We start from the raw sequence: 8,490 nt of genomic DNA, 5'->3' as shown, positions 1-8,490 counted from the left end.
TTTTGATAGTCAGTAGATTTAGCAGATAAGTAAACAGCTCAGATATATTTAGTCAGAGAATGACAGGAAAGCCGAAGTCAGAGAGTACAGAATTCAGAAGAATCAAGTTCAGGAACACGAGAGCAAAATAAGTCGTTTCGTACATATACACAACAGCCACCTTTGGCTTTGAAATGAGTAAAGAGAAAAGTAGGAGGATACAGAAAAGGGTTTGCTGTCAGTTGCCTCAGACTGCTGGGTCTCGGTTAAAAAGAGAAGGTGAGATTTAGAAGAGGAAAGGTGATGTTCAACAGAGTGAAAGTTAGAGGAAGGACAGCGAGTGTTGCAGAAATGATGAAAAGGTGAGTCAGACAATGGTTCCAGGGAACTCATAGAGTCGTCACCTGGAGAGGGGCGGCTGTTGGGGGCATTTGTTGTCCCACCCCTGGGGACTCCGAGGCAGGGTCTAAATGCGCCATTTTTCTTTTAATTTAGAAAAAGAAGTGTAGTGTGTACTGTTCATGTAGTTTGGTGTAGACAGTATATATATATATATATATATATATATATATATATATATATATATATATATATATATATATATATATATATATAGCGCGAGGTGGAGGTGGAACAAAAAAATAATAAAATATTTTATGGAGCTTAAAATTTTTTCTAGATCGGAATTGCCATAAAGTTTTTGCTGTTAGTTTGACTATAATTTGAAAAAGGAACTAGACTTAGTGAAGTAAAATTTAGCTTTCCAATACACTAATCTGCTAAATAAAGGGCCACTATATATTCATGAGAGAGACGACTCAGACCTCCCGGGTATACTAAGTTAACGAGTGGCATTAGACCCATTTTAGAATAAAAGTTATGGAGCCGATCTTGAGGTGAGGCTCCTGAGGACCCTGGGAACACTGCCGTTGAGAGCATGTGTGAAAGGGTACTCAAGCGCAGCCGAACCCCGTTCCATCAGAGATATGGCCGCATAGAACTCTTCCAGATAAGGGCTTAGTCCCATTCGGCGTGTATATTTATTTGACCCTAGATTGTGTATATTTTATATTTTAGATAAGCAGGACCGGCAGTGGAGTGTTCTGGGCCCAGTTCTTTTACAGTTGTATATGGCTGTCGCTCTATATTGTCTTTATTTTCCTGTATAAGTTAGTACATATGGCGATTTGATATATATAACTATAACAAGGTGAAATTCGAGGGTGTGTTTACTGTGTTAAGAATTTTACTTTTTATGAAAAATTCTAGTTGGGGGGGGGGGAATTATGTGCTGAGAGTTGGTAAAGTTTCTATCAATGGAGCTAATAATTTTGTGTAAGAGAAGTAAACGGAGTTTAACCGCTTTAAGTAGAGGTTAGAAGCCTCTCTTCTGGCTTAAATCTCTATGGTTAAGCTAGTCTAGGGAGACATCTTTTGAGTGCAAATCAAAATTTTTTATTAAACTATAGCCTATAGTAAAGTTAGTGGATTATCTTCATTCGAGTGCTCCTTGGGCTCATTCGTAGTAAAGACCTAAAAGGAGGATTAAAATGAAGAATAGTCCTACTATTCTTCAAGAGTAGACATTAGAGATTTCTAAGATGTAGGCGACTGGGAGGATTAGGGTGATTTCTACGTCAAAAATTAGAAAGATAACAGCAATTAAGAAGAATCGTAGGGAGAATGGTAGACGGGCGGATCCTTTGGGGTCAAAACCGCATTCATATGGTGAGTTTTTTTCTCGGTCTATAATTGTTTTTTTTGGCTAAAACGGAGGCTAGGATTATAACAGCACATCTAATTAGAAGAGTTAGGATTGTAATAAACGATAGAATGATCATTGTTTTTTCTAGAAGTTTCTAGTCCCCATGATTGGAAGTCACGTATACTGTGTATACTAAAAAAAACTTGTGTTCTAAAAGGAAATCTAATTTCCATGATAAGAGCTTAAATCTTAGGCATTTATCTGCCATTTTAGATTGAAGTGGCCGAAATTTGAAGGTATTAGACTGTAAATCTAAAGGTGAGCGATTGCTCTTTCATTAATTTGCAAGGTTTAAAAGGTTTTTACTTTTATTGAAAGCTTTGAAGGCTTTTAGTTTGATTAACTTAAAACCTTAAGTTGGGTTGAATATATGGTAGGGAATTTCACCTTATCTTAGAAGATCAAAACTTCTTGTGCTTATACACTAACATATACGTTAAATCTCAATGAATACTCACATTTTTAGATTTGCAATCTAACGTCTTAACAATTCCACTATGAGATTTTAATGCAACGGTGGTTTTTCTCAACAAATCATCAGGATATTGGAACTTTATATTTTGTCTTGGGGGCTTGGGCTGGAATAGTCGGGACCTCTTTAAGATTAGTAATTCGGGCTGAATTGGGTCAGCCGGGGAGCTTGATTGGGGATGATCAGATTTATAATGTAGTAGTAACTGCTCATGCTTTCATTATGATTTTCTTTATAGTTATGCCTATTATAATTGGTGGTTTTGGAAATTGATTGGTTTCTTTGATGTTAGGTGCACCGGATATGGCATTTCCTCGTATGAATAATATGAGGTTTTGATTGTTGCCTCCTTCCTTGACTTTGCTTTTAATGAGAGGAATGGTAGAGAGTGGAGTTGGTACAGGTTGGACTGTATATCCTCCATTGTCTGCGGCTATTGCTCACGCTGGAGCATCTGTTGACTTGGGAATTTTTTCTTTACATTTAGCTGGGGTTTCTTCTATTTTGGGTGCTATTAATTTTATGACTACTGTTATTAATATGCGTCCTCGAGGTATGACGATGGATCGTATGCCTTTGTTTGCTTGGTCAGTGTTTATTACGGCTATTTTGCTTTTAATTTCTTTGCCTGTTTTAGCTCGTGCGATTACTATGTTGTTAACAGATCGTAATTTGAACACTTCTTTCTTTGATCCGGCTGGAGGAGGTGATCCTGTTCTTTATCAGCATTTGTTTTGATTTTTTGGACATCCTGAGGTTTATATTTTAATTTTACCTGCGTTTGGGATGATTTCGCATATTGTTAGTCAGGAGTCTGGGAAAAAAGAGGCTTTTGGTAGGTTAGGTATGATTTATGCTATGTTAGCTATTGGGATTCTTGGTTTCGTAGTGTGAGCTCACCACATGTTTACTGTGAGAATGGATGTGGATACTCGAGCGTATTTTACGTCAGCAACGATGATTATTGCGGTTCCTACTGGAATAAAAATTTTTAGGTGATTGGGAACTCTTCATGGAACGCAAATTAACTATAGACCTTCTATGTGTTGGGGATTAGGGTTTATTTTTTTATTTACAGTAGGAGGATTAACGGGGGTTGTGTTAGCTAATTCTTCAATTGATATTATTTTACATGATACTTATTATGTTGTGGCGCATTTCCATTATGTGCTTTCCATGGGTGCGGTCTTTGGGATTTTTGCTGGATTGGCGCATTGATATCCTTTGTTTACTGGGTTGGCATTAAATCCTAAGTGGTTGAAGATTCATTTTTGTACTATGTTTTTAGGAGTTAATATTACTTTTTTCCCTCAGCATTTCTTAGGGTTGAATGGGATGCCTCGGCGGTATTCTGATTATCCGGATGCTTATACGGCTTGAAATGTTTTATCATCACTTGGGTCTATGATTTCTTTAGTGGCTGTATTAGGATTCATTATTATTATTTGAGAGAGAATAGTGTCTTATCGTGTAGTTGTGTTTTCGATGTATTTCCCTACTTCTATTGAGTGAAAGCACGCCCATCCTCCTGCAGATCATAGATATATGGAAATTCCTTTAGTTTCTAATTTCTAAAATGGCAGATTAATGCACTAGGTTTAGGACCTATGAATGAGAATGTTATTCTCTTTTAGAATTAATTAATGGCAACTTGAGGGTATATGGGATTGCAAGACAGGGCTTCACCTCTTATGGAGCAGTTAATTTTTTTTCATGATCATGCGATAGTAGTTTTAATTCTTATTACAACTCTTGTGGGATATATAATGGCTAGGTTATTTTTTAATAGGTTTATTAATCGTTTTTTGTTAGAAAATCAGACAATTGAGGTGATTTGGACTGTTTTGCCTGCTTTGCTTTTGATTTTTATTGCTTTACCTTCGCTGCGGCTTCTTTATTTGTTGGATGAGGTTAATAATCCAAGTGTAACTTTAAAGTCTATTGGGCATCAGTGGTATTGAAGTTATGAGTATTCAGATTTTTCTCAGTTGGAGTTTGATTCGTTTATGGTTCCTACTGAGGAGTTAGGGGAGGCTGGATTTCGGCTTTTGGATATTGATAACCGAGCTGTGTTGCCTTTCAATACTCAGATTCGGGTGCTGGTAAGGGCAGCTGATGTTATTCATTCTTGAACTGTTCCTGCTTTAGGGATGAAAGTTGATGCTATTCCTGGTCGTTTAAATCAGATTAGGTTTTTAATTTCTCGTCCCGGTTTGTTTTATGGTCAGTGTTCGGAAATTTGTGGTGCTAATCATAGTTTTATGCCTATTGTAGTAGAAGGAGTTTCTGTTAAGTCCTTTTTGTCATGAGTTACATCTTCTGATGAAGCTTAGGTTAAATTTCACCAGATGACTGAAGTTTAAGTGTGGGTCTTTTAAACCTGTTATAGTATGATTACTTCTGGTGGGTAATTAAAAAGATAAGCTAAGATAAAGCTGATGGGTTCATATCCCATTTATGGGTATAATTCCCTCTTTTTAGTGGTTAAAAGTGGTATAGTTCTTAGTGAGGTTGACGCTGATAATGTCAACTTTGTAATTTAGATATTACCTATACCTGCGAAAGAAGTAGTTAATTAATTTGTGTTAATTAAAAGATTTTCTCTTTTGAATTTATTTTTCTTATCCTAATTTATTGTTTCTTTCTACTTTAGTTTCGGGAACTTTGCTTTCTATTTCATCTTGTTCGTAATTTAGGGCTTGAGTTGGGTTGGAGTTGAATTTGCTGTCATTTATTCCTCTTATGATTACTAAAAGTAACCAGTATTCTTCGGAGGCGGCTTTGAAGTATTTTTTAATTCAAAGTTTGGGTTCTTCTTTAATCATTTTTTCAGCTTCTTTTATATTAATTTATTTTGGGGTTGCTTCTGTTATTTTATTTTGTGCTTTAATTTTAAAGTTAGGGGGTGCTCCTTTCCATTTTTGGTTTCCTCAAGTTATGGGTGGTTTGCTTTGGCCTCAGGCTATAATTTTGATGAGGGTTAAAAAAGTTGCTCCTTTGTTTTTATTATGTTATCTGGCTAGAGTGAGGATGATGGAAGTGTATTTTTCTGTGGCTAGGATGTTGTCAGCTGTTGTAGGTGCGGTAGGGGATATCAATCAGACCTCTTTGTGTAAGGTGCTGGCTTTCTCTTCAATCAATCATATTGGTTGGATGCTTTCTTCTATTTTGGTAAGAGAAGTAACTATAGGTGTTTATTTTTTGTTTTATTCTGTGATTTCTTTATCTATTGTTGTTCTTTTTCATTATAAGGAAGCTTTTCATTTTAATCATCTTTTAACCTATAATTTTCCTGCTGAGGTGAAAATGCTGGTATTTTTTTCTTTGTTGTCGTTAGGGGGTCTTCCTCCTTTTACTGGGTTTGTTCCTAAGTGGTTAGTTATTCAAGAGTTGGTAGGGGCAGGTAATTTTGTTTTGCTGGTTGTGCTTCTTGGGTCTGCTCTTGTAACTTTGTATTTTTATCTTCGAGTATCAATTATGTCTTTGACTATTAGGACTCCTAGGTTGGTAATTTCTTTCGTGGATCAGCAGGGATTTAAATGGGTTATGCCGTGTTGCGTGTTTGTTAATTTTTTTGGACTTTTAATTCCGTTTATGATTATAATTGTTTGGTTGATTAGTTAAAAAATAACATAAGTTTGTCAGGCTTAAGTTATCCTGTGAGGATATCATCCGATCCCTCAGATGGCTCCTATTTTGTGGCTGAATTTAGTTATTATGTTTTTAATTACGTTTATTGTTTTCATTGTAATGAATTATTATATTAGAGTTCCAAAAAAAATTTAATCAAGATCGGGGGAGATTGGTATTGTAGAAAAGATCTGAAAGTGATAGCAAGGTTATTCTCTATTTTTGAACCTTCCTCTGGTTTAATGGAGTTGGTATTAAATTGACTTTCTACTTTTGGGGGGTTGATATTTTTGCCCTATATTTATTGGGTTTCTCCTTCTCGGTGGTCTGTTGTGTGATATAAGTTGAATATAGCTTTGCATCAAGAGTTTAGAAATATTCTTGGGCCGAAATTACAAAGTAGAACTATTATTTTTGTTTCTTTGTTTTCGTTTATTGTTTTTAATAATTTCTTGGGTCTCTTGCCCTATGTTTTTACTAGATCTAGGCATTTAGTTATGACCTTAGGGTTAGCTCTTCCTCTTTGGTTGACTTTTATGATTTATGGTTGGTTTAATCATACTCAGCATATGTTTGCTCATTTAGTTCCTCAGGGAACACCTGTAGTTTTAATACCTTTTATGGTATTAATTGAGAGTATTAGAAATATTATTCGGCCTGGAACTTTGGCGGTTCGGTTAATGGCTAATATAATGGCTGGCCATTTGTTGTTAACTCTTTTAGGGGGGACTGGTCCTTCATTAACCTTAGTTCTTTTATTTGTTGCTCAGATTTTACTTCTTTTGCTTGAACTTGCTGTTGCAGTTATTCAATCTTATGTTTTTGCCGTTTTAAGAACTTTGTTTGCAAGAGAAGTTAACTAATGGCAACATCACATGGACATCATGCTTATCATTTGGTAGAAATAAGACCGTGGCCTTTAACTGGGTCTATTAGAGCGATAATATTAACTACTGGGTTAGTTAAATGATTTCATCAGTTTAATATAGACCTTCTTATTTTGAGGTTTGTTGCTGTTATTTTGACTATAATTCAGTGGTGACGAGATGTAGTACGTGAAAGGACTTATCAAGGATTACATACTAGAGTTGTGGTTGCTGGATTGCGGTGGGGGATGATTTTGTTTATTGTCTCAGAAGTTTTCTTCTTTTTTTCGTTTTTTGGGGCTTTTTTTCATAGGAGGCTGGCTCCTGCTGTGGAAATTGGTATGACTTGACCGCCTAAGGGAATTATTCCGTTTAATCCATTTCAAATTCCTCTTTTGAATACTATTATTCTTTTGTCTTCAGGAGCTACAGTGACTTGGGCTCATCATGCTATTATGGGGTCTAACCATAATGAAGCTCTTCAGAGTCTTGGCATTACTGTGTTTTTAGGTGTTTATTTTACGGCTCTTCAGGCTTTTGAGTATTTTGAGGCTCCGTTTACTATTGCTGACTCGGTTTGTGGATCTTGTTTTTTTGTAGCTACAGGTTTTCATGGTTTACATGTGATTATTGGTACTACTTTTTTGATGGTATGTTTGTATCGTCTTTATATGTGTCATTTTTCTCCGACTCATCATTTTGGTTTTGAGGCTGCTGCATGATATTGGCATTTTGTTGATGTAGTTTGATTGTTCCTTTACATTTTTATTTATTGATGAGGTGGATAAAAAATAAGTAAGTAGATTAGAAAGCGAAGTTTTGCACTTAGTTTCGGCCTAAGCTTTGACTATGTAGTCTCTAATTTTGGTAGAAGCCAAAGGAGAGGCTAATCACTGTTAATGATTGAATTGAAGTTACCTTCCTATCAAGAGAAAGCTTCTGTGGTGTAAGTATAACACGATACGTTTTCGCTGTATAGTTAAATTATTTTTTTAGAAGCTAAGCACTTTTAGATGTATTCATCTCTTTCGCAACTTCAACGCGATATTCTACAAATAAATTATAAAAGTAAATATTAAAGAATGAGAGTATAAGGGTTAAAATAAGGAAGATTTTTATAAAAGATTTAAAGTTTCTATCACTAATTATTTGATGTAGTTTGGACAAGCTTATTAATGTTTCGAAGATTCCTTGGCCTCCTCTGATTTCGGATCATCCCTTATCGATTATTTTGGAGTAGTTTTGGCCTAGACTAAGGCTAGATTTGGATAGGTTGAAGGTGGATAGGAACTGTAGGAATCATATAGAACCTGAAAATACTACTAAAGGATAAAGATTGAGTGAGTTTAATTTGAAGTTTACGTTTATAATATTGAGGAGATAGCCTATTAGTCCTCCGAGGATTCTGATTGTTAGTACTAGGTTTTTTATAAGGGGAGAAAGGCAAATAATGTAGGATTCTGGAAAGATTAGCCAAGATAATAGTGCTCCTCTAAGAATTGCTCCTCTTCTAAGAGCTAGTATAGGTGAAGTTATGATGGAGGATGAGTCGTCAATGTTTCTGAATCTAGCTAAGTTAAATTCTCCGGTTATAGAGTAAAAAATTAGGCGGAAGGTGTAACATACTGTTAATATGGTTGCGAAGATGTAGAGAAATAGAATTACAGTATTGATTCACCTTATAAAGGCAATTTCTAGGATAAGGTCTTTTGAGTAGAATCCTGCTAGAAATGGGGTCCCACATAATGCTAGGTTTGCTAGGTTTATGCATATACAGG

At 35.6% G+C, this 8,490-nt stretch overlaps 2 pseudogenes; both read left to right on the top strand.

Annotated features, from left to right (window-relative positions):
* The first annotated feature begins 5,693 nt into the window (after nucleotides 1–5,693).
* Nucleotides 5,694–6,700, top strand: LOC145398377 (ATP synthase subunit a pseudogene; annotated as a pseudogene).
* Nucleotides 6,694–7,488, top strand: LOC145398295 (cytochrome c oxidase subunit 3 pseudogene; annotated as a pseudogene).
* The last annotated feature ends 1,002 nt before the right edge of the window (nucleotides 7,489–8,490 follow it).

This window comes from Coenobita brevimanus, chromosome 45 (assembly GCF_032717465.1).
Source record: "Coenobita brevimanus isolate Jiangsu-jjx chromosome 45, ASM3271746v2, whole genome shotgun sequence".
Taxonomy (NCBI): Eukaryota; Metazoa; Arthropoda; class Malacostraca; order Decapoda; family Coenobitidae; genus Coenobita; species Coenobita brevimanus.
This window is presented reverse-complemented; position numbering and strand designations above follow the sequence as displayed.